General features: G+C 35.0%; 1 protein-coding gene across 17 annotated transcripts in view; it reads left to right on the forward strand.

Moving 5' to 3' along the window:
• The window catches only part of LOC149529181 (uncharacterized), a 272,432-nt gene that overhangs the window by 142,177 nt on the left and 102,334 nt on the right, over nucleotides 1-27,921 (forward strand). The window lies entirely within an intron of this gene.

Raw genomic sequence — 27,921 nt, forward strand, 5'->3', positions numbered from 1 at the left:
TACTTACCTGTAGAGGAAAATTTGGAAAGCTTATCACTAGTGAAATCCCATTGAAGCTTTTCCAATAATTTTTCATGAAATCATTGCATTTTTTGAAATGTTGGAGGCCCTTACCACATAGGATAAGACATATGTGATTCTTCTATTAGGCATAATTTCTCTATCCTTTGGAATTTGTTAAATAATCAAGTACATTGACATCCTCAAACACTAATATGATGTACAGCAGTACTCCAAATGTATGCTTAATTGATCTCTGGGATAAAAATCATGTAAGCAACTTGCTGTTATTTCTCAACTTCATTTTTGTAGGACCAACATCATATCTGCTGTGATTATGTCTTCTATAAACGATTTTCCAAATTTAAAACTGTTGTGGGGCATATCTTCTTATGAATTCTAACGATATAAAAAGCAAATTTACAGCAGATCATATATGATCTATGTTACTAGTTTGCCTAGGGGGGAGCGCGGATTCCCGGTTTGGTTTGAACGTGGTTCAGGGCTTGGGTCCGGTGCTTTATGGGTTCAAATAGGGTCCAATCCACAGTCTGGATGAGTTTAGGCTGAATTTTGTGTCCAGCCACATCAATCCATCAAATTTGGGCAATAAAAATTTCTTTGATGTTTCTTGACTTATTTTATTTCACAAAAGGTGCTGTTGCTCCCCTAACCCTGAAATATGACATACAAAATATCCAAAATGTTGATTTTATTCAGATCTAGAGGTTATAGTATTCTATATAGAATGTTGCTGAGACTTGTTTGGCACTTATTATTTTCTGTACCTCCCAAGTCATATTGGATCGGACATATGTATAAATGAGTGGAGATTTGTCCATGTAGGGGCACGTCTCTCTATGATAGAGAGACGTCTTCCCACCAATCTCAAACCAATGTTAATTAGTATCAACATGATTATTAATAGTTATTTCAATTTCAATCATGTATATATGTATACTAAATAATGTACATGTACAATATTAATTATATACATAAACACGATTGTTATCTTATTATTTATTAGTCATGTATTATGATAACCAATAATCATAGCAGAATACAGAAGAAGGATAGAGATAAAATACTTGAGGCCACTAGGTGATGTGGGCGCATTCTGGGTGTAAGGGCAATCTTGCATCACTCAAAAATATTTTTGTTTTGTCTTTTCAACAAGGGCTATTTTGATGCAAAGTTGCTATTTCTTGAAGCTTACTTTACAATCTTGCATCACTCAAAAATATTTTTGTTTTGTCTTTTCAACAAGGGCTATTTTGATGCAAAGTTGCTATTTCTTGAAGCTTACTATTGTTAGTTGGTTGGTCATTTGGGCGCAAAATGTTCTAATTTCATCAATGGAGGTTTGGTGATGTTAACAATCCCTCCAACTACAGGACTATAATGATCAATCCCCTCTTTGCTAAACTTTTTGGCAGTATGATAGAAACTAGGATCAGCAAATGGGCAGAAGAAAATCATAAACGTGCTAAAGGGCAAGCTGGTTTTAGGCCAAAGCACTCGACAGTGGATCACTGTGTCACTCTGAGACACATTATTGAAAAAGAGTGGGAGAAAAAGGAAGAGGTTTTTTGTTGCTTTGTTGACTTCAAAAAGGCTTTTGATACCGTTCTGAGAGACAAGCTTTGGTTGAGGGTGGAAGAATTGGGGATTCCTAGGCATCTCAGAGCTGCTGCTCATAGGATGTACGAAGAGGTGAAAGTCAAAATCAGAACTTCAGATGGCATTTCAGAATGTTTTAGGAGCGATATCGGGGTCAAACAGGGCTGCCCTTTATCCCCTACTTTATTTGGTTTATATATTGACAAACTGGAAGAGTGGTTAAACACGCAAGAGCGTGAAGGCATTCAGCTAGGGGAATTTGTTATAAAGCTACTCCTATATGCGGACGACCTCATTTTAATTGCCAAATCTGCTTGTGGTTTGCAAGACCACCTATTTTCTCTTGAGCGCTTTTGTAGAATGGTGGGGATGCAAGTCAATATCAGCAAAACCAAGGTTATGATTTTCTCTAATAATAAAAAACAGCATCAACATGAATTTTATTACAATGGAAGTGTTCTCGAAGAAGTTGCGGAATATAAATACCTTGGCATCGATTTCAACAAAAAACTAAGCTGGTCTAGCTGCAGGTATAAAAGGACATTAGGTGGATGGAAGGCTTTCTACGCTCTTCAGAATAGGTGCCGTGAAGCGGAGTTGTGGGATTGGAAAACTATTCAAACCTTGTTTGGTCTTCTTGTGCTGCCAGTTGTTCTTTATGGGTGTGAATTATGGGCCAGCAGCACTACTATAGCACAATGGAAACAAATCGAAGGAATCCAAAAGCGCTTGATTACAAGCAAGTTTAAAATTAAAAGCACTGTTCCATATGACATCATGCTAAGTGAAATGGGGGCTGCGCCTATTGAGGCACTTGCTATGGTTCGCCTTTTAAGCTATCTAAAAAGAATCGAAAAAATGGAAGAGGATAGATGGCCGAAAGTTGTCTTTAGTGACACACTATGTAAGCGAAAAAGGACATGGATGCAACAAAACATCAAGTGGATGAGTAAATGGAATATTCATTTCAATATGTGCCCCACAAGTAATAAAGAAATAAAGGTCTTTGTTATGGAGAAATTCTACAAGAGAAATTGGGGAAGTGAGATTGGGAGGAAGAAACTATATTATATAAATGAGTTCAACCCCACTTGTGATCAGCTCGAAAAAGTGTACATAGGAGCCAACATTTCTTGGAGAGCTAAAATTCTTATTGCTCAGCTGAGAACCAACTCTCACCGACTTCGTTGTGAGACCGGGCGTTGGAAGAGGCCAAAGGAGGCTTGGGAAGAGAGAATTTGCAGATTTTGCAATTTTGGGAAAGTGGAAACTGAACAACACTTTATTCTAGAATGTGAGGCCTACAAGGATAGCAGGGATAAGTTTGCGGATACTATATGTGACAGTTCTTGGCATAACCTGTTCAACGAAGAGTACATTGAGCAATTGGGGGGGCTCATCATTAGTCTACACAAGAGGCGAACAACGCTACTTAAGTCTGCTTGAGTTGTCTTGCTGTCCCATAGGCTATTTTTGGCCTCGTGGACGTTAAAATTTTATCTATCTATCTATCTATCTATCAGCCTACCAATAAAGTTTTATTGCAATACTATTTGTATTTGTGAATTTATTGATAATTTTCGGTACAAAAACTTTGGACTTAGTTTTGAAGACAGAGGCTCCAAAAAGGAAGTACAACTCTGGCTGATTGAAACTTGTGAGTCATGCTATAGATTGGGTGGTGCGATTTCTGAAAAGGGGTAATCATAATCAATTGAAGTAAGGGTTGATAAGTTATGGTCTTCGAAAGTTTTGCTACCTGAAATTATGAAAATAAAATTATTTGGGCTGACACTAATGTGATAAAATATGAAAATTAATAATAATGTAGGGTTGGTCAGCCTCAGGGCCTTGGGCTAAAATTGTAGAAACTTCTTGGGCGATTGAAAATTGCCTATTCAAAGAAGCCCCGCAGGGTTGGTGGTGGCGGCTCTGTGTCATGTCCCCTTCTCATTCTTAGTTTCGGGTGACAGAATTAATCTATCTCCACATCTGGATAGATTAATGATGATTTCAAGCTGGATGCTCTCCAGTCACAATGATTAATTTAATTTAATTTATTCCAGAACTTTATTAAATGAAGCAGAGCTAAGTCACTTTAATGTTTTTAAAGTTATTTACTTTATAAATAGCTTTAAGTGACTATAGGACGAAAATGACATTTAATCCCACATTCCTTGTACTTTGTACTTTCCTCATTCCGAGGTCATATATACACGAGTTTGCATTGGGATTAACAACAAGAGAATTTATAAACAAGTATTTTGAGTTCTGGTTGCTTTGATGTGTCTGGTCTGAGGCTTTGAGGATGAAAACTCTCAAGTCTGAAAATAGGAGTTGGACGTTACCCCATGCTTCTTTTAGAGTTGCAGTTGTATGGTTTGGGCAAAAATCGGCAAGAAACAAGCTTTTCAGTTCAGACATGAAGTAAGTTTTATTGTTTTCGCAAAATTTGAAGTTTTGAGCAAAATTTGATTCCTTCCAGGAAGTAGAGTTTATATGCTAGCAGGACTATTGCCATCAGTTTGAGAATCAGTAACTGAGTTGTTCCCATCCTAAGTTCAGAGAAACTTAATCAGACGAGCATTCACCATTACCACATCTAGAAGACATCGATTGGCAGGATTTAATTGTTGGTTGTATGTAAGTGTTGGTTGGGCGTCACACCTTGGTTTACAGGTGGCTTAACGGTAGGAGGAAGTTTGTTGTGTATGTTCTCGACAGTGGGAAGCAAGCCAACCATCGTACCCAGGGCGTTAGGTTACCACGACATCTTTGGTAATGTTGCGAATGGAAGGCTCACGTCTCTAGTAGTGAGGTTTGGTAGCGGAGGGCAATTGTTACACGGGAAAAACAGGTATCTCCATGTGCATAAGAGAACAAATGATTACTGGGAGCCGTCGTGTTATGAGAAATTGGAGTCGGGCCATCTTCTTTTGAGACAATAACAGATATCGTCACCCCTTGCTGGCATCAAACATGCATTCATGACCTAGGCATAGAGTTCTGATATTCTCCGCCACTGATACAGGCACGTCACACGGGAATTAACATTGCAGGTGTTCGGATTGAACAGAGTTTATCACAGTCATGGAAGCGTACGGGGGCAGTTTTATATTTTGTGTGAAAGAAGCATTAGTCGTTAACCCAGGACCACGGGTTACATACATTAAGATTTAAATCACCATAACGCAGCAATCACAAGATACACGGGTTTCTTGAGTCGTGCCAGCATTCAATACCTGTTTGTTGTTAGACGACAGCAGTTGTGGGCTTTATGTATTCTAGAGACAATATTGGTACGTAACCTTGCTCTGCAATAATCCCTATCAGGAACTCCATTAAATGTGAATTGATATTCGACCCAAAAGTTAGAATGAATGGTACAGGTATAAATTTCTAAACAACTGGTTGTGATATTGCCACAAATATACTTCATTAGATATTAAACAATCGCTCTACCTTTGTATTTGGGTTTGATTCAATTTACTGATAAACAGCCTAGTTGCAGTATCTATATAATCTCACCTCTGATATATGAAAATAAAACCCGGTTATTGGTATAAAAAGTGATTGTTCTGCTTTATATTATTTCATTAGTGCTTTGCAGTAATATAATAGTAATAGGTCTTTGTGAATTGAGTTTCAAGACAATTGTTTGAAGTAATTATTCTAAGTCCGGAAACTAGAATTTGTTTCAAATCTAGTTGAGGGTATTACATTTCATCCACAAGAATTGTTTGATGAAAATTGTCCCTCAGTTATCCACCAACTTTGGACACAAAATTAAATGCTAGATTATTGCAGTGGTATCAGAGCCACAAGTCCTGCCAGCTTGTGGGAAAAACTATTTTTGCAAGTTTGTTAAACAAAATGACAACCGGGAATGAGTAGAAGGCAGTATACATTTTGTCATCTTCAGCCGGAACAAACAGAATCTCCGAAATTTTTTGTAGTGGAAGACAACTATTCAGTAGATGAGGACATAAGTTTTGGACCAAAAGTACAAGTTGAACAAACTACTAGAAGTGAATAGGTTCAGGAACAAGTACTAGCTTTTCCAATGGCACGAAATGACGAAGCAGTGGATAGGGAAGTAATGGAAACCTTGCGGGCCATTAGAGAGGGGCAAAATAACCTTGTTACAACATTACAGCAGTGCACAGGTGCCATGCAGTAGTTAGCTCCTTTAAATAGAGGAGCACCGAGCCACCACAGTGGTGATGGTAGCATAGTAGGATAACCCTGTGTAGCAAGAGCTCCTACTCGGAATACAGATAGACCCTTGATGCCTGTTTTTGTGGGAAATAATGCTCATGAAGAAGTGGCTCAACCCGCAGCCCTAGCTTTGTTACCTGATAATTTTATGGAAATATATGATGAGTGGGATTTATTTCCAGATCCAATCAAACAAAATTTGACTTTTGTTCAATATATGAACCAAAAGGGGGAAACTGAGAGACCTCAACATGATAGGAGGCCCAGGATGCAAAATAGGGATCTTAAACATGCTATGAACAAATTAACACTTCCCACTTTTGATGGCAGCAATAAAACTTCAGCCAGGGTGTGGATTCATAAGTTGGATACTTACCTAACACTCAAGCCCATGAAGGAAACATAAGCTATCAGATTTGCCACGATGCATCTTGAGGGAGCAGCCTATAATTGGTGGCATCATGGATTGGTTACCCAGGATCATAGACTCATCACTTCATACGAGGTTTTCAGCTCAAAGTGGATTACTCGTTTTGATAGGAAGGATATCGAGGTTTATTACAGGGATTTGGCTTAGTTACGATAGAGCGGGACTTTGGATCACTATATAGATGAGTTTTAGCGGATATCAGTGATGGTACCGGACATGTCCGAACAACGCAAGGTGATGTTATTCATAGAGGGATTACAGGACAGGTTTAAGGGTTTGGTTAAAGTCCTAAAACCAAACACCTTGGATGACGCCATTAAGATTGCTCAGAATTTGGACTCACCTACCTCATTGTTACAACCTCCTAAGAAATCCTATAAAGTATCCACTTCTTTTCAGGGAAATAAAAAACAGCAAAAGACAAACACACCCTGATTGGATTTTGAGACACGCAATGAACTCAGGAGGAAGAAGTTATGTTTTACTTGCAGGGAGCCTTGGACTCCTGACCACAGATGCCTAGGAAAAGGCAAAATCCACTACGTTGAGGTCCATTCTGAGGAAGAGGAAGAGGTAGAAGAGCCACAGGAAGGTGATAATAGTGTGGACAGTGAGGAGGAGGAAGTTGAGGGGCAGCCCAGTAAAGATAAGAAGAAACAAACCCCTACTGAGCAGCCTCTTGTTTTAGCTACCCTTTCGAGTGATCCAACATGTCATCCTTTCAGGGTGAAAGGGGTTGTTAGAGGCTAGCGTATTATTTTCTTTTTGGATATAGGGGCGTCACATAATTTTATCAGTACACAGATGGTATCTAGGAGGGGTTTACAGACAGTCGCCATACCCAAGTTTGATGTTAAGGTAGCTAGTGGAGAAGTTTTGAGGTTCACAGAGAAGGTAGCCGGTCTTCAGATTCAGTTTGATTGTTATCTTCTAGAGTATGTTTTTTACGTGGTTGAAATTATATTTTATAAGGACAAAATTTATCTAGTACCCAATTCTAAACTAAAGGAGGACATTATGCACACCATACATGATGCACTGATAGCAGGGCACCCAGGGTTTTTTAAAACCTACAGGGAGATTAGAGAGAGATTCTCCTGGAAGGGGCTTAAGGATGATGTTCTATAGCATGTTAGAGAATGCTAGACTTGTCAACAAAACAAGTTAGATCAGGGTTTTCCTGTAGGATTACTTCAGCCCCTCCGTGTTCCAACTCAGAGATGGGAGAGCATTTCTATGGATTTCATCACCGAGTTGCCGAGGGTCTAGGGCAGGGATTGCATCTTTGCAGTGGTGGACAAGTTGACCAAGTGCGTGCATTTCTTCGCGATAGCTGCAGATTGGTCAGCTTCCCAGGTAGCTGAATTGTTTTTTTGTGAGATTTTCAGGCTCCATGGATTACCTAAAACCATTGTGAGTGACAGAGACAGTAGGTTTCTCAGTACCTTTTGGCAGGAGATTTTCAGATTGATTGGTACATAATTGACTCCTAGCACGAGTTATCATCCACAGACTGATGGCCAGACCGAGATAGTGAACAAGTGGGTGGAAGGTTACTTGGGGAACTACATTGCAGGACAACATAGAGCGTGCGTCAAGTGGTTGTATTTAGGGGAGTACTGTTATAACTCCACCTATCATATGTCTGTTCAGATGACTCCTTTCTGTGCTCTCTATAGCTATGAGCTTCTCTCTTTTATTGATTTGGCCTTATCAGACGATAGAGCACCATTGGCCAGAGATTGAATTGAGGAACAACAGGACATCCTCCGAGCACTTAGAGATAATACTCAGCAGGCGTAGAATCAGCAAAAGTTGTACATTGACTGACATCGCACAGAGCGGAGTTTTGAGTTAGAAGATAGAGTTTTTCTTCAACTACAGCCTTATAGACAGAGCTCATTGAAGAAAAATGGGGATGAGAAACTTAAGCCCAGGTTTTATAGAGCTTATTGTATCACCAGAAGGATAGGGGAGGTCACGTATGAGCTGGAGTTACTTGGTGACAGCCGGATCCACAACGTCTTTCATGTCTCGTGCCTTAAGAAGGCCGTGGGCCAGCAGATTGTGCCTTTAGAGAGTTTACCTCCACTTGATGAAGTGGGTAAACTTGTTTTGGTTCCAGAGGAGGTGATTGAGACCAGGGAGAGAAAGTTGCATAATAGAACCGTCAAGGAATATCTAATCCGGTGGAAAGACTTGCCATATGAGGACGCCACTTGGGAAGGCGAGTCTATATTGTAGCATCCAACATTGAGATTGCTTGAGGGCAAGCAATCCTGGGAAGGGAGGACTGTCATGTCCCCTTCTCATTCTTAGTTCCAGGCAACAAAATTAATCTATCTCCACATCCGGATAGATTAATAACGATTTCAAGCAGGATGCTCTCCAGTCACAATGAGGAATTTAATTTAATTTATTCCAGAACTTTATTAAATGAAGCAGAGCTAAGTCACTTTAATGTTTTTAAAGTTATTTACTTTATAAATAGCTTTAAGTGACTACAAGACGAAAATGACATTTAATCCCACATTCCTTGTACTTTGTACTTTCCCTCATTCCGACACCATATATGCACGAGTTTGCATTGGGATTAACAACAAGAGAATTTATAAACAAGTATTCTGAGTTCTGGTTGCTTTGATGTGACTGGTTTGAGGCTTTGAGGATGAAAACCCTCGAGTCTGAAAATAGGAGCTGGACGTTACCCCATGCTTCTTTCGGAGTTGCAGTTGTATAGTTTGGGCAAAAATCGGCAAGAAACAAGCTTTTCAGTTCAGGCATGAAGTAAGTTTTATTGTTTTCGCAAAATCTGAAGTTTTGAGCAAAATTTGATTCCTTCCAAAAAGTAGAGTTTATATGCTAGCAGGACTGTTGCCATTGGTTTGAGAATAAGTAATTGAGTTCTTCCCATCCTAAGTTCAGAGAAACTTAAACCAGACAAGCATTCACCATTACCACATCTAGAAGACACCGATTGACAGGATTTAATTGTTGGTTGTATGTAAGTGTTGGTTGGGCATCGTACCTTGGTTTACAGGTGGCTTAACGGCAGGAGGAAGTCTATTGTGTATGTTCTCGATAGTGGGAAGCAAGCCAACCATCATACCCAGGGCGTTAGCTTACCACAACATTTTTGGTAATGATAGCATTGCAAATGGAAGTGGTTCACGTCTCTAGTAGTGAGGTTTGGTAGCGGAGGGCAATTGTTACACGGGAAAACAGGTATCTCCATGTGCGTAAGAGAACAAATGATTACTGAGAGCCGTCGTGTTGTGAGAAACTGGAGTCGGGCCATCTTCTTTTGAGACAATAACAGATATCGTCACCCCTCGCTGGTATCAAACAGGCATTCACGACCCAGGCATAGAGTCCTGATATTCTCCGCCACTGATACAGGCACGTCACACGGGAAGTAACATTGCAGGTGTTCGGATTGAACAGAGTTCATCACAGTCATTGAAGCGTATGGGGGCAATTTTATATTTTGTGTGAAAGAAGCATTAGTCGTTAGCCCAGGACCACGGGTTACATACGTTTAGATTTAAATCAGCATAACGTAGCAATCACAAGATACATGGGTTTCTTGAGTTGCGCTAGCATTCAGTACTTGTTCATTGTTAGATGACAGTAGTTGTGGGCTTTATGTATTCTGGAGACAATATTGGTACGTAACCTTGCTTTGCAATAATCGCTATCAAGAACTCCATTAAATGTGAATTGATATTCAACCCAAAAGTTAGAATGAATGGTACAGGTATGAATTTCTAAACAACTGGTTGTGATATTGCCACAAACATACTTCATTAGATATTAAACAATCGCTCTACCTTTGTATTTGGGTTTGATTCAATTTACTGATAAATAGCCTGGTTGCAGTATTTGTATAATCTCACCTCTGATGTCTTAAAATAAAACCCACTTATTGGTATAAAAAGTGATTGTTCTGCTTTATATTATTTCATTAGTGCTTTGCAGTAATATAACAATAACAGGTCTTTGTGAATTGAGTTTCAAGACAATTGTTTGAAGTAATTATTTTGAGATCAGAAACTAGAATTTGTTTCAAATCTAGTTGAGGGTATTACATTTCATACATGAGAACTATTTGACGAAAATTGTCCCTCAGTTATCCACTAGCTTTGGACACAAAATTAAAAGCTAGATTATTACACTTTGGCTTAATAAATATTTTAATGAAAACACCCATGCGGCTTTCCATGTATTTCTGCAATTAGTAATTCCATACTTTTGAAGATAATAATCCCATTTTTTTTCTTGCAAATTGATGTTATTCCTCTAATGGTTGTGTGTGTTTTTGTTGATAAAGGGAGTACCTTTCATCAATTGGCCTTTTATGCACTAGATTTCATTGATAGGAAAAATCCGATAGAAGCTACAATTCATTAACACTCCCTCTTAGCTAGGGAGGAGGACTACTATTGTCATGTGAACACAGTAGATCCATATATTGTGTGGTAGTTATGGGATATCCTTAGATATTAAGTCTAATGATATCCACTATAAATGAGTCCACCTCATGGTGACATCAAGAGTAATGACATGTCCACAAATATCAAGTGATATGATATTCTACATACAATATCCTTTTTGGTATGTGCACTAGCATCGAGTGACATGATACCTACTAAAATAATATCTGTTTATGGCATATCCATGGATATTATGTTACATAATATCCACCATGAAATATCTCAGTTTTATAACTCATCGTGGTTACACGCTACTTAGTTAATATCACTAAATAGATATGAACGATCATGCCATGTCCATGGATATCAAGTCACATGATATCCATCATGATAATTAGGTTAAACTATTGAGATGTCATCACCTTACAACAATAACCATAATAACAAGTGTACGTCATTGAAAGATCGTTGCCTCCCAATGATATTCATAGAGGCTCATTAATCATTGAACCAATGAAATCATGGAGTCATATTGTTGACATCCACCATGAAACATATCAAGGGGTGGACCCACCATGGCTCATCCCTGAGGATGGAAACAATGCTTTCACCTCAAACTCATTTTTCAAATGGAAGAATATGTAAGGATACAAATAATAGATCACTAATGTTGAAACTCCTTTTCAGCTTAGGCTTCAATCTCCAATATACCAAGCTTATCCCAAAAGAACACAACCTTCTCTCTAGGAAGAGGCTTGGTGAGAATATTGGTCGTTCATTTTTCAATGATAATGTACCTCAACTAAATACTGGAAAAACCATCTCTTTTGAGTCAGTATCGTTAGACATTAATTGATGTAGATCCATTAGCTGCTTCGTCTTTCAAAGAGGCATGCCTTGTTCATATGCTTCAATCATGGAAAAACAACTTGCTCCAGGAGACTCATTATAAAGCACATGATTTATCACAACATTGTTCGGAAAAAACAACTTCTCGTACATGAATGTACATGTTCGATTTCCTAGTAACATGAGTGAATGTAACAAATTGTGAATTTACCATGAGGCTTAGCAACACCAAATATTCATGATAATTTGGCTCCCTTCTAAAGCTTTGAGTTCATATGTCAACCTACTAACCTCCGCGGTCAAGGTTGTCGCAGATGGATTTTGTTGGGTGGATATTTTGCAATTTGACAGTTTGTTGAAATTTAACTGCAAAATAGGTAGACCAGCCACATCGTATGAGACAAAATCTCTCCTACCTTGAAGGGAAGGCTCCCCTTTTTCACTATTCCTTGGATCAACTCAAGGTAAGCAAGAAGTTGAGAGATTTTGTAAAGGGCATTACCAATATTCTCTCTCTTATCTTTCAGGAAAAAAATCCACTTATTCGTAGAGTGAGTATTGTGTAAGATTAAATCTCTAATTACACTTCTATCTAATAGCTGGAAATAGTGATACTGATAAACCAACACCAGCTCAAATGCTGATTGAAAGGGTACCGATTTGGCTCCAAGTCTTGTTTTAATTTGTTTTCTAAGAAAAACCTCTACCATTGGGGCACAAAGACTTCCAGTATTAGGGAAATTTTAATTATTTTCGTGAATTTGAGATGATAAGACAAGCTACAGTCAAAGTTTCTAGTCTATGTATTATAACAATCACTCCTAGTTGAAGCTTCGATTCCGATTGTTTCTTAACTCACTGTGCTCTACTATTAAACACACAATAAAAGCATAAATTAATGATAATAGACACAAATCAAAGTCAAAGAGTCTAACTTGCACTATCACGATTGCTCTCAATCAAAGTTTTAGCTCCAATTGTTTATTTATATTCTCTTTTCTTGCAAATTGGTACTACACAATCAAAGTTATGCTTGCACAAGTTTGGCAGAACTTTCTTGCATACAATAAAAATGATTTTTACAATGAGTTGGGGCACTTCTTATCTAGGAAAAGAAATGAGAAAAAGGAGGAAAACGTGGGAAAAACTCAACCACTTTGACTCGGTAAAACTAAGAAAGAAGATTTATTCGATTACATGTAGTAAAGGTTTGTGTAATCAAATTACGTGCAATTGCAATTACATTTAATCTATCTTCTACATCTACAAAGCTAAAAATCAAAAGAAAAAGGTTGAACAAGTTGAAACAATCTTAAAGATTGTCAAGAAAAGCCTTATTTGGCAATAGAATCATGAAGGATGGGAAGATTCGGAAACTTCATTGTCTTTGAAATTTATTCGACTTTGAGCGCATTGGCATCTCCTTTTTTTACAACTTGGTAGTTTTCCACGATGGAATCCCACAAATGTTTGCCACAAACTTGTATGTGGCGAACTTGTTCATTGTATGGGATCCAAAGTCCTTTGAATCAAATTCATCTTGTTAGGGTACTCTGAAGTCATGTCTTTGTAGTGTTGGCCAAAACTTTTGTATGTCACTAACTACAACTTACAAAATTGTTACTTTAGGCAACATTTCATGAGATTTCTCTTTCCGAGGAGGCTCCCTTCTTACCGCATTTGGCTTCAATAGGAACTTAATTAAATTACAAAAAAGATGGTTCTCTTGATCAATTCCTCCTCCTTTTAGGAATGATTTGCATATAACTTTCCAGTTTAACAAAAAATGCCTTATCGCTACGATAATACCGATGAACCTAGAATTGACGTAAGAACAACACAAGGGAAGCAATTTACTTTTTATATTTTGTGAAGCAAAAACAGGAACTCAAATTCTCATGCATTTGTCTCGAATAAGGATTCAATAGAATAAATAGTAAGGCACAAAGTTTCCTATTGGATACTCTCAACTTTAATAAAGACACTTACAACTAACCCCCAAACTCTTCAACTTGAAGTAATTGCAACCTTGACTATCTATTAAAGTTTGTCCTCCTGCAGCATAAAGTCTTCAAAAGTTTAAATTGACTCTGAAAGTAATAGGCAGCTCAAAGTCTACACGATTAAATTCAAATCCCCCTTGATCAAAGCTTCAAAACTCGCAATTAATATCTAGAAAATGTTGTGACATAACACCTTGAATCAACACAAAGTTTGAAAACAAGTTGCCTCTTTTATTGATAACAATTTAGATTTACATCAAATCACAAAGTCTTAGAGTGCACATATAAATTGACATAATTTTCTTTCCTTGCCAAAAGATGATTATTTACAATGAGCTTCCTTCTTTATATAGGAAAATAGGAGAGAGAAAGTGGGAGGAAAAAGAAGATATTCTCAACTACCTTGACTTATTCTCTAACAAACTTCTAACTAAATAATTTGGTTTATTCAAAGTTGCATGCTTAATGTAGTTGCAACTTGACTACATGAGCTAATTGTACGGGAACATGTTATCCTCTACTTACAACATAATTGTTTTTACATGTAATCTTCCTACTGCAATATACTTAAAGAATATGAAAAATTTGAATTCTTGAGCTGAGATCACTAGCTTCAGATACAAGATGCTTTACTGCTATCTTTGCTAATGGTGCTTCAATTGCAAGCTTCTTCCATGGTGAAACCAATTTTTGTTAATTCCCAACAATAAAACTATGAGGAACAGTTGCAAGAGGCTTCCTTTGTACATCTCCGTGAGGAACGAAGAACATGCCTTGAACCATTTGTTTTTTGATGGCAAGTAACTCATTTTCTAACTTCTGCACTGCAGGATCTGTCCTTGTGCTAGAAGAAGGTGAGTTGTAAGAATGATAACTTTTTGCAAACTCGCTTCGATTCTTATTTTCCCAGCAACAATAAGACCATCTTCAATTTCAATTGCCAATGTTTGTGCAACAACAAGAGTAGTTGAGGCTTCTCTCCTCAAAAGAAAACTGACTTCAGGAATTTGAGCATTGACAAAGAAACACTTCAAATTGGCAGTTGTAGGTTGAGCAGCGATTGGAATTCTTTGTGTCAATTTGTTGAAATGAGTAACAAAATCACACATAGCTATGTGAAATGACTTCTTCAATTGAGCTAGTTGGGCCAATAATGCATGAGCATCTTTAGGAGGCTTGAACCTTTTCTCAAACTTGGCTATGAGAGTAGCCTAGTTTGTGATAGTACGTGGTGGTAAGTAGTAAAACCAATCAGCAGCCACGCCTTGGAGAGTTTCCATGAACAACCTTAGAGACATGTCCTCATATTCAATAGCATGAACACCGGATGCAATGTAAAAAGAAGCAATATTTTCATTAGGATGTTGTTCGTCACTTGAAAACTTTGGAAAGTTCTTTCGTGAGCCATCAAGAAGATCATGTAGAGGCGAAGCTAGATTAAATGGTCGAAAAACATTTCCCCAAGGACCTATGGCCATTTACATGTCCTTGGTAAACGCTTGTAATAACTTAAAGAAATATAATTATAATGAATATTTACAATGGAAAAGGACACGGGTTTGCTTCAAATGAAAGCATGAGGCTCTCAAATGTGTGTCGTGTCCCCAACAGAGTCGCCAAAAAACTATTCTGTTGATTTTTTGCAATTGACAATTTTGTGAAAATCCAATCACAAAATAGGTAGATCAGTTACAGTGTGTGAGATAAAGTCTCTCCTACATTAAAGGGATGGCTCCCCCTTCTCATCGTTCCTTGGATCAACTCAAGGTAAGCAAGAAGTTGAGAGATTTGCAAGTGGTGTTACTAATATTCTTTCCTCTTAATTTTTAGGAAATAATCCACTTACTCGCGGAGCGAGTAATGGGCAAGATGAAATCTCTAACTACACTTCTATCTAGTAGCCAAAAACAGTGATACCGATAAACCAACACCAATTCAAAGGCTGATTGAAAGTGTACCAGTTTGTCTCTAGCTCCTATTTTAATCTATTCTATAAGGCTTCTAGAAGTAGGAGAATTCTAACTATTTTTCGTGAATTTGAGATGGTAATACAAGGTACAATCAAAGCTTCTAGTCTAAGTATCACCACAATCGCTCTCAGTCAAAGCTTCGGCTCCGATTGTTTCTTAACTCACTATGCTCTATTATTGAATACACAATATAACATGAATTAAAGATAATAGGCACAAAATACAGTCAAAGCTTTTAAATTACTCTATCACAATTGCTTCTAGTCAAAGCTTCAAATGCAATTGCTTATTTTTATTCACTTTTCTCCCAAATTTGTACTACACAGTCAAAGTTATGCTTGCACAAGAGTGGTAGAGCTTTCTTGCATACATCAAAAGATAATTTTAACAATGAGGGGGCACTCTTTTATATAGAAAAAGGAGTTGAGAAGGAGGAAAAAGTGGGAGCAACTCAACCAACTTTGACGTAGTCTAACTCACAAGAGAAATTATTGGATTGCATGTCACTACACATGCAAATCGTATTACATGTAATTTTACAATTTCTTGCAATACATCCTCTCCAACTACAAACATAAAAGAGTTGAGGCTATTGATTCTAAATGGATCAATCCTGTGGATTGTTGGCAAAGGCCTTGTAGTTGATGATGATCACGGGATTGAGGATTCTTGTATTCTACGCCACTGCATTCATCATGATGAGTATCCAGTTGTGATTTGAAAACTTGACATGATCAAGCTTTTCCTTATTCCAAGTTGTGAAGTATCGTGTTAGACTTGCACATTCTGGATTTTCCGGCACTTTGAAGACCTTCTCAATGATGTCTGGAGGTAAACTTGAAACAACTTTCCGACAAGCTACTGCAAATTGTTTATTTTAATATTTTTTTGTAAAACAAAGTGCTTGGTGCATTCCCGCATGAACTCAGGTTCTCAGACAACCGTTGAGAAAATGAAGATCAAATGAATTATTGCTTCTTGAGAATCAAAACATGCCTTCTTGATGGGATATCTCTGTTGTTTTTGAAGAAGTTTTGACATATCTTGAAGAGTGTCTCGCAACATGAAGATGATAACATCTTTGAATGAGATTGGATCTTTGAGGATGTCAGGATTTGAGTTACAATGACGAATCCATGAAGGGTGAGTATTCAAAGTATGGATTAGGCACTTATGGAATACATATGATGGCTGGAAATGAACTGGCAAGCATATGCATTTGGATGTAAAGGGCCAAAGTCAGACATGGAAAGATGGATTGCATGTGGGCAATGATGGGCTTGCATGGGTATGGCCAACAATGCATTTTGGGATGCATATGATAACTTTTCACTTTAAAAGTGTGACCTTTAGTTAGAAATGGATTTTTTGGATGTCATTACACGTAAAGTGGATTGCATGTAAAACGAACATGCATTTAGGTTCTAAAGATGGAAATGTGTGTAAATGGGAATGAAGGATTAGATTGCATGTAAATGTGGATGGAGGGTGAGATTAGATGTAATATAGTGTGGAGAATGAGATGTAGTGTGTTATGACATGGAAAGTGGAATATCTTGTAATTGCTCTTGAAGTGTAATTACATATGATAGGAATGGATGCAATGTGCTTTGGCATGTAATGGTGTGTATGGATTGAAACAATGCACTGGCACGAAGAGGTGGAAGGTGTCATATCCCCATTTTAAGATAGAATTTTAATAATAATTAAATAATAAAATGTTATTAAATAAATAATGATAATAAAGTTATATTTGTAAAATTAGAAAGTAATAATTATTTAATCTATATTATTAGTGAAATAATATTTAGTATGATATTTTAAATAATTAAAAATAATTTTTTTTTTCAAAAAGTAAATAAAGAAATAAAATTAAAGACGAGACAATATTGTAGAAAGTATGTAAACTTTCTAAATAGAATTTCATAATAAATAATAATAAACACAAATAAGTAAATAAATAAATAAATAATATAACATAGAATAATATAAATTAACTAAATATAATGAAAAGTGAAGATAGATTTAACAAATAGACATGACTCCTTAAAATTAAGATGTATAAAAGAGGAGAGTTTATTTTAGAAAGGGAAAAAAAAAGGAAGAGGAGAAGAGAGGAGTTCAAATAGGGAAAATGGAAGAGGAAAGTAATATCGTGAAGAAAATAAGGAAGTGACTTTTTGAAAAGGTATGAATGATATTGAAAGGATGTGAATTTTTGAAAGGGTCATAATTATGAATAGTTGTGACTCTTCAAAAATATTGTGATTATAAAGTATTGAGATATTTCCAAAGGATTTTAGTTATGAAGTGTTGTGACTTTTCGAAAGGATTATAACTATGAAGTGTTGTGACTTTTCAAAGGATTTGTATTATGAAAGGTAGTGACTATTGGAAAAAAAGAAGGTAAGAAAGGTATGTTTATGGATTATATTTGTTTAATTATGTTTATGTGTTTTTTTTTTATAAATGAATCATAATTGTGGATAATATTGTGTTAACCTATGAGGTTAATATCATGGATACTAATGAAACCTGAAGCATGGAGCATGTGAGATATTTAAGATCTCCATTGTCCGCCATGGCTGAGAGTCGATATCGAAGCATGGAGCATGTGAAATATTTAAGATCTCCATTGTCCGACATGGCAGATAATCGACATACTAGAATATTTTGATGTTGTCAAACATATGCATATGTCGTTGGCCTTGGATATAGGATGCCCGTCCAAGAAGAATCTTAAGGGGTGTGCTCTTGGGATGACGGCGACGTAGCTATGAGCTATGAAGCCTGATCTGGAGACATCCTTAAGATTGGGGTTAACTTACAGGGTAGAATAATATAGTTAGTTTTATTATTATTGTGATTCTAACATTTATTTTTGCAGGTATTACTTGTCCCTGACTAACCCTATTAGCGGGGACATTACAAAAGGTGGTGTGAAGTGAAACGTGCTCAAGTTCTTGCGAAAGAACTTGCAATTTCTTCCAAAAGAAGAAAAATGAGAAAGCAAGCAAGTAAACAACAAAAACTAGCACAAAAAAAATATATGCCTTTGGTCTTAGGCTCAAAGATGTCAACAAACAAGTTACTTCAAAATGCAAATTCGAATTTGGAATTTGGGGAAAAACCAAAAGTATGAAAATGAGAATTTTCATCATTTTCTAAGAAAACATGCACTTTTCATGGCATCTATATCAACAAGTGTATAACATCAAGCTGAAACATGCATCCGAATAGCAATATAATCATGAATTAATTAGCAAAATGGAAAATGTCCACTTGAAGATTATTGAGCCAAAAATGAAGGAGAAAAAGCTCTGAAGACCAATTTTCCTCCAAATCCGGATTCTCGAACAATAATTTGACTTCTACCATACTTGCATTCAACAAATATTAATGAGCAATGAAGGGTCGAATTTGACATGACAATGCCAAAAATGTGGTCTCCAAAGGCAATAGCATGCATGAAAACTCAAAAACAACCCTTATTGATCCAAACGTATTGGTTTGAAATGTCCTTTTTTGAGTGTTTTTAACAAAAACGTGCCTTTTTATGCAAAAATCTGGGCCATTTTTGCAAAAACGTGGCTCACATGCATATAAATTAATTGTTTATGACTTGTGAATGCAAAAATTACTTCCCCAAATGCTAATACATGGATCCAAGTGCAAAACTGTGGCTCCGATATGCAAATAAGTGAATGAAAAACCCAAATTTCTGGGCGTTTTTAGCAAAAACGTGATTTATAGAGGGTATGAAATGAATCGTTTTTGACATCTAAAGGCAAAAACGTGTTCTTCAATAGGAAATATATGGATCAAAACATCGAAACGACTTCTATTTGAACCAAAATGTTATTAGAATTGCCCCAAATTTGGACATCTTTAATAAAAACGTGGAAAATTTTGAGTAATTTTTGTCTTAGATATGCAAAATCATGACCACCAAACGCATGTATATGCATTAAAACTCAAAAACGACCCCCTTGTGATGGATTTTGAGCCATTATATCGGTAGATCTAACCATTTTAGATGAAAAACATGTTCTTGGAGGAAAAAAAAATCAATTTTTTTGCCTTTGAATCTTCAATTTCGGGTTCTATGAGGGTATATGCATGTATTAAAGACAAATCACACCTTTTGGAAGATATTGCATGTTTTAAAAACATCTAATAGTCTCCGTATTCAAATCACACTTTTTGAATGCATATGCATGTTTTAAAAACATGTAATAGAGTCTAAGTGCAAAATCACACCTTTTGAGGTGCATTACATATTTCATCATATGTTCTAAAATGACCTTCAGTGCAAAATCACACATTTGGGGAGTCATTGCATGTTTTGAAAACACTTAAATATGCATGTCTCTCTCTTGGAGTCATTGCATTCTTTAAACCACATGTATTTAAATGTTCTCTGTGTTTTCAAATTGCCTTTTTGTTCAAAATTGTGGTCTCTAGAGGCGATTACATATTTTCATGTAAATATGCTTGTAGACATGCTATGCACAACTTAACTGATGAATTAAGCACATGTCAGTTAAATTTTTTGATGAAATATTACTTAAATGGGTCATAAATAATATTTACACTATAAATAAATATGTAATTCACAAATATCATTCAAAAAGTAATGTTTACTAAGATCTTTGAACTAAAATTCAAAAAATTAAATCAAATTATATAGTTAATATAGTTAAGTGAAAAATTAAAAAAAAACTCAACTCAAAAATATAACATTAAGTGCTCTATAGTTACTTAAGTGAAAAATTAAAAGGATAAAGTAACTTAAAAATATAACATAAAGTGAATTTATGTTATATTTTTCAAAAAGTGAATGTCAACTTCAAAATATAACATGATATTTTAATTCGTGCAGTTGCACCTAGAAAGCCCACTTTGTATGTATTAAAATGGTCATATCTTTTGATTGCGAACTCCGATTAAGCCCTAAGATAGATCGAATTGAAGGGAAAACCAAAAACAATGACTTGAGCAAAACCAAAAGACCAAAAGACAATAAATACACACTCAAAAATGAGAAAAAAGACGTTGAAGGCTTCAAAAATAAAATATAGGCTCAACAAACAGAAAAAAATAAAAAGACTTGACGAAAGCCTTCAGTAAAAGGATTCATTATATCAATTGGAATCGATTGGTTGATCGATGTTAGCCAATTAAATAATGAACTAACTTAGAGAAATGCGAAACTAAGTTGAAAAAGTTTCGTACTGTTACCTTATTTTGTGGTGACAAAATGCAGGATAACACGCTACATTTGTATCTTGAACCTTTCATTGTAAGAAGTTACTTGTGATGGTGGTATGGAGTTGTGATATTGGTCATACTGGCACTTCAACTTTTTCTTATCTTTTCCTTTTGCTGATGCAAGCTCTTTTGACATTGTAGAGTGATGTACCTGTGCAACTGTTATATGAAAGTTCCATAGGGTAAGAACATCATCATATGAGGAGTCCATAGCAAGCTTTTGTTGTGTAAAAACACGAATTTGGGCAAAGTATGAATAGGGAAAGTGTATGAGATGATTGCAGGGAGTGAATGAACAAATGGGTCAAGCTCATAATGACTTAAAAATGGCTAGAATAGCTAGAAACGAGTTTCTTGGAGTGAATTGCATATGCGGACAGCGAGCTTTAAAATGTGCAAATGAGGAGTAAAGTGTAATGAAATGGAAACCTAACATGCTTTAAAAGGCATAAGTCATGTTATGCATTTAGCAAGCATGTGACAAATTCCTTTTCGACCATAGGTCAGCCATATGGAGGTTCATGCAATGCATATTGGTGGGAATTGTACTTGCATTCTCATGAGGGAAAATAAGGGACTTGTTTCCATATTAGAACGAGATTTTCCCCCGATTGCATATGCAAGTTGAAGAAGTAGACAGAAGACTAGAAGAAGCAACTTGACATATACAAAACAAATGCAAATCTGAAAATGGAAATGATGAGACTTGCATACACAACATAACAAATATATACAACAAAAACATTATGAAAAATAACAAGGAATCATAACCTTTCATCAAGAGGCAAGAGAAGAAGTTGTTTTAAATATTTGTGAAAAATTTGAAAATGCAATCATAGTGATTTTTTGGATTTTGAAAGATTGCTAGATGAAGTGTTAAATAAACTTCGAATCTCATCTCAATCCTTGCAAGACACGAGTCAAAATTCATAGCTTGCCAAGTGTAGGAAATTAGAGCAGAAAATTATATCATTTTAGCAACTATTTTGAGCAAACAATTGTTAAGTTGTAGCTTCTGTCGGATTGAACTGTCCTAGAGTTAATCCTTTTGTGGTTATTGGGAATCATTAATTTAGACATACTCATATATATATATATATATATATATATATATATATATATATAATGCTATATATATTATGTATAATATAGATATGTTATAATGTTTTTAATTAATGATTAATATATATATATATATATATATATATATATATATATATATATATGTATATATATAACCATAGAGACATGTCCCTTCACAAGACATGCCTCTTGATGATGTATTTATATATCTTGGAAATCTGCAATTGAAACACATAGAATACAACAATGTTATTACATTTGCAGAGATCCTAAAATCTAACATGGTATCAGAGCCAAACTGTGAATGTAAGGAAGCAACTTGGTATACATATACTACCTGGATTTTAAGCATCCCAGTCAACAATTTACAACCACGACAGTGAAAGATTATTCGACAGCCATCATTTGAATTTTGGATTAATGTGCGTCAATCTTAGATATACATTAAGATCAAAGGATGCAGAACGGACAATCAAATCTCAGTCGGAGGGTTATAAAATTGAATAACCTCCACGTTAATTATAGTGTCATGGTAAGGGAGAATAACTTCCGAACTAGCGACTTAAATTTCCAAAGTAATGTTAGGATGTATTGATATTGGTTATACAATGCCTCCCTTCCAATTGAGAGAACAACAGACTCAGGGCTTGCGACATATTATATAATCATATTTCAAATACCCTCGCCTCATCAGACCTTTCCAACAGTGGATCTTTCAATCAAAAGTTCAATATCAAATATAGTGAACTACTACACCACAGGTTATGAAGAAAGAATGTAATAAAATATGAAGAACTTGATACAGTCAGAAATTCATTACACAACAGGAAAAATATTAAGTCTCTAATCATTAAAGAGTCCTCATTTGGAAAACTTGTATTAAGGGAACTCAATATATATTAAAAATAAAATAAGATTATGCAGTTAAGTGTAAATTATTCACCAGCATATAGAAGATAGAGAAACTAAAGTCATTGTGTAACTACATTCCTATGTGGACAGCTACTATGAAAATGCATGGAGAGATAAGGTAATGGTTTGATGTGGAAGATGAAGGGAGAATAACTAAAAATCAGATATGATCATTCTAATTCACATGGAAATAAACCATCAATAGAAAAGATGGAGCACAAAACAGAATGGAAGGAAAAAATATTTTGATAACTAGTTCACCAAAACAGTATATCTAAGTCAGATCAGACTACAATAAATATCACCAGAATTTTTGTATCTAATGATGCGACCATTAAGAAATGATGTGCCTATACAATTTGACACGGTGGAGAAAACACACAGTTATAAGGGTCATCCCAGCAGGGGACGTGTACCGTACAAAAAAATCATTGCCAAGGTCTACAAGGACAACTGAGTGCGTCAATCACATTGCAGATTATATTTTTCATCCACGAGCAAGAGAAGGAAAGCATGGAGTCACGTATACTTAGAAAAGACAGCAACTGTCTTAAGCGGAGTTCCCCAGATAATTCCTTCGCAAATTTTTCTGATTTTGATCACGAAGAATGGTCAGGAATCAAATACACTTGTACGTATTGATATAGTTATAAACACAGTGATAATTTCAACAAACATATGCACAAATAATGGGGGTGTGAAAATTCTCTATGAAGACAAGTGAAGCCAAACATTGGCACTAACAAAACACAGGTTGACTATATCATAAATCAATGATGGAAACTATAGGTCCCAATATACTCTAGAAGAGGCATTGCTTCAGGACTTTCCGATGAGGTTCAAGGTAATGTATTTAATTGGAATACATTGGGTTGCAAACCATGCTTAAGGTAACTAAAAAGGTCTAATTGCATTTGTTCATTCTTATATAGTTGTTTCCGTAAATAAGTACATATAATGTATTACTTAATTTTCTTATATAGATATTATATAAATGAGAATTTATAAGGAGAGTATCTTAATTTTAGAATGATACTTAATAAACTTAATATTATGTTTTGTTACAAATAAATATGTTAAACAATACAAGTTATTAGTATTATTGTGAGTTACTAATATTGTTATTGAAATAGAAATGAAATTTAAATATTATCAATATTGAACTTTAGGAGAATATGTCATCTAAGTAAAAGTCATATATATAGAAATTAAGTATTGAGTTATCTTAATTCTATTATAATGTTATAATGTTATTGTTAGTAAAAGAAATGAGTTAAATTACTAACATTCAAATTAACATTCTTATTTTTCCATACACACTATTGAGCTATGTACCTTTATTTTTTCCTGTGAGGATGTTCTTGTAAGCACAATTTTTTGAGATTAAGAGGGAGCCGAACATTTGACATTTTATCAATTGCAACCTTGAAAGAGAGGAGCAGAGAGAGGATATGGTTTCGTCAACCTTCAGTGATCTCGATCATATTGATTCAGAGGGAGTAAACCATGTTGTGATGGAATCTTCAATGATCGATAAATTGTAACAGTCAAGAAGACTGTAATTCATGCAACTATGTGAATGGGCCTACCCCTTGTGTACATCATAAGAAAGTGGTGACTTCAATTAAATCATTTATGAGTCTCTCTTTGATAAATGAAAATTGACATATGAGTTGGAGATTCATACATGTGGCACAGTCATAATCAATCAAGATATTGGTGTATTGTTGACAAGTTTGAGAAAATGGAAGGACATGTCTACTTCTACTATTAAGCTAAATGAATGGTTGGATCGTCAATAGATGAAAAGAGCAAATTGAAATTTAAAAAGGAGTTGTCACATTTGAATGAGTGAGAATTTTACATTGTGAGGGGGGGAATAATAGTCAATGTTCAATTCCCACTTGAACGTTCATTAGAAGGGAGCTGTTCTATTCTCAAATATTCTAAGAAGACAATTTCTGAATCTTCTTGGGCAGATAAGTATTCTTATCTTTTGCATTTATGTAATTTATAGTCTCTCTCTTATTTGTAACTCTATACATACTATAAGGGTTATTGGCTTTGATATTTTCCTTTATTGTTGAGGATATTCATACAGGAAAAGAAGGTTGGTACTTTACACATGCTACCAAATACTGTGCAAACTAAATCTAATGATCGTAGCCCCAAAGACCTTGATGATCAAGATGGATAAAGTGAGGCTCTTGAAGAAAATATCCATGATGATTGAGATTATGACTATCCTTATTAAGAGGCAGTCTAGAATACATGGGTGTGACTTCGTGATTTTGATGAGCCTACTTCTATGTACATCATGAGGAAGTATTGACTTATCACCTGAAGGTTGAAAAGTTTAAGATATTCAAAGGAAGTTTAAAAGTTTTATGAGTAACAAAATGATTTTAATGGGCCACATCTTGTGAATGTCACAAGAAAATGAAAAGATCATTAAATAACTTGCATGATCATACATTAGGTACCGAGTAGGTAAAATTGTTCGATGATATAAAAGTTGAAATTTCACACTGTGGGGGGTAAATTTAATAAACAATGTTCAAATTCCCACTTGAAACCATCTTTAGAGGTGATTTAATCATTTGACAATTATGGATTGTCATAGAAAGATAAGTAATTCGTACTCTTGAGTATTATAGTTATCTAATTACTATAGTCTCTCTCTTCCTAGGTTATAAACTTATACGTACTATAAGAGTTAAATTGCATTGATCTTTTCCGTTATATCTACAAATGTTCTTGTAGAAAAGGAAAGTTGGTACGTTTGCTACTAGGATTATTGTGCAGGCTCTGGAAGTGAACATCTTTTATGATTAAGATTATGAAGAGGAAATTTGACATTGCTTCAGATTAAGAGGGAGCAAATAAGAACATGATTCTATCAAATTTTTATTCAGAGGGATTAGATCATATCATTTCAGAGGTAAACTTGACATAATTAATGATTATTGTTTCTTATACACTTATTGACTAACATCATATGGTTGATGATTATATGCTACAGTGATAAATCTGCTGTTGTAGAAAATGCTCCATGACTTAATGTCATGTGACCTTGTGATACTGGTGCATTTATCACAAGGATGAGTTATATTAGTACAGATGAGCAAAGTGCTGATATTTTTACCAAGCCTCTTGCAAAGTTGAAATTGTGTACTTTAGAGGTAAAATTGATATGACCTTGTTGTAAATGCATTTATTAAACTATATATTCATGAATATAAAATTATTTTTGCTTGCAAGCTTGTATTGTGAAAAGTGACGACTTTTCTTGTGAAAGGTGACGACCTTTCGTGTGTTCTGATCCTATTATAAAGTGACGACTTTATTTTAGTTGATCTGTCTTCAAACAATGGTTGAATTTGGTGTTATCTTTGTTCTTTGGGCCAGATTTTTCCGGACACATTGATAACCTTCATGGGTCTTTTGGGTGATAGCCGGACACCATGAAAATCCATTGTTTTGAAAGTTTGGGTTATCTTTGTTTTTTGGGCCGGATTTTGCCGGACACATTGATAACCTTCGTGGGTCTTTTGGGCGATAGCCGGACACCATGAAAATTCATTATGTTTTCTTTCTTCTTTCTCTCTCTTAGTTTAAAACATAATGATGATTACACCTTATTGTGTAAGTTAAACTTATTTTAATTTCCCTTGCTAAAGAGGGAGTGATGAGGAAGTTAGCGTTATAGTGAATTGAATTAAATTCCATATGTTGATATATAAATGTATGTGTTGATGGATTTATATTGATATTCTGAATATGTCATTTTAGGAATATCATTCTAAGATCATATTTTTTCATATACTCAAGAGCATAATGTATTATATATCAATCTTCCCTAATTAAGAGGGAGTATTAAGGATGTTAGAAATTCTATATATTGAAACTATTGGTGGATATTCTATCAACTACATTTGAGTGGTACTCATACCTATTAGTATGAAGATGTTTCACACCCTCATTGCTAAAGAGGGAGTGTTGAGATAGCCTCGATTGTATCTAAGTCATAGCTGTGGTAGAAAACAATTGATATATATATATATATATATATATATATATATATATATATATATATATATATATATATATATATATATATATATATATATATATATATATATCATTGTTAGAATCAGATATTGTTGGCATGATTATACTGATACATTTCGTGAAGTGATGTCTACTATAAATAGGAAGATGACAACTATGATATGATTAAGACTTCTTGTATTATCAAAGGATAACATCTAGTGTGATAAATATATATTGATGTCTTTAATATGACATTCTAAGATTATTGTGATTATGTATCCTATGACAATCCTCCTAAGCTAAGAGGGAGTGTTAAGTTGTAGCTTCTGTCGGATTGAACTATCCTAGAGTTAATCCTTTTGTTGTTATTGGGAATCATTAATTTAGACATACTCTAATATATATATATATATATATATATATATTATGTATAATATATATATATATATTATGTATAATATATATATGTTATAATGTTTATAATTAATGATTAATTAATGATTAATTAATATATATAACCATAGAGACATGTCTCTTCACAAGACATGCCTCTTGATGATGGATTTATATATCTTGGAAATCTGCAATTGAAACACATAGAATACAACAATGTTATTACATTTGCAGAGATCCTAAAAATCTAACAACAACGTGCAGCATGCAAAGAATTTGGAAAATGACCTCCCAAGCGTATCAAGTGATTTAAAAGACTTGAATGTAAGGTAAAAAGGATAGGAAATACTTTCAAACTTACCTTGAACCAAACACTTGTTGTTTTAATGTTGCGAGTTGTTTACTTTGAATACTCACTTAAAACATGTATTTTCATGTTATAATAACATGTAAATTGAGCTCAAAAGTCCACTTAAGTTGCAATTTTAAAATTGCATGCGTAATAGGTTCGAAAAATGCCGGTTAAATGTATTAAAACATTAAAATGAACCTATATGTGCAACAACATGTGTAAATGGGTTCAAAATCTCCACTTATATTGATTTAATAAGTTGTAAATAAGCAAAAGCATATTAAAAATACATTATAAACATTAAAAAATGTGTTATTGCATTTAAAAAATGCAC

Source organism: Cupressus sempervirens, chromosome 11 (assembly GCF_028749045.1).
Source record: "Cupressus sempervirens isolate cs-2001-9-10 chromosome 11, ASM2874904v1, whole genome shotgun sequence".
Classification (NCBI taxonomy): Eukaryota; Viridiplantae; Streptophyta; class Pinopsida; order Cupressales; family Cupressaceae; genus Cupressus; species Cupressus sempervirens.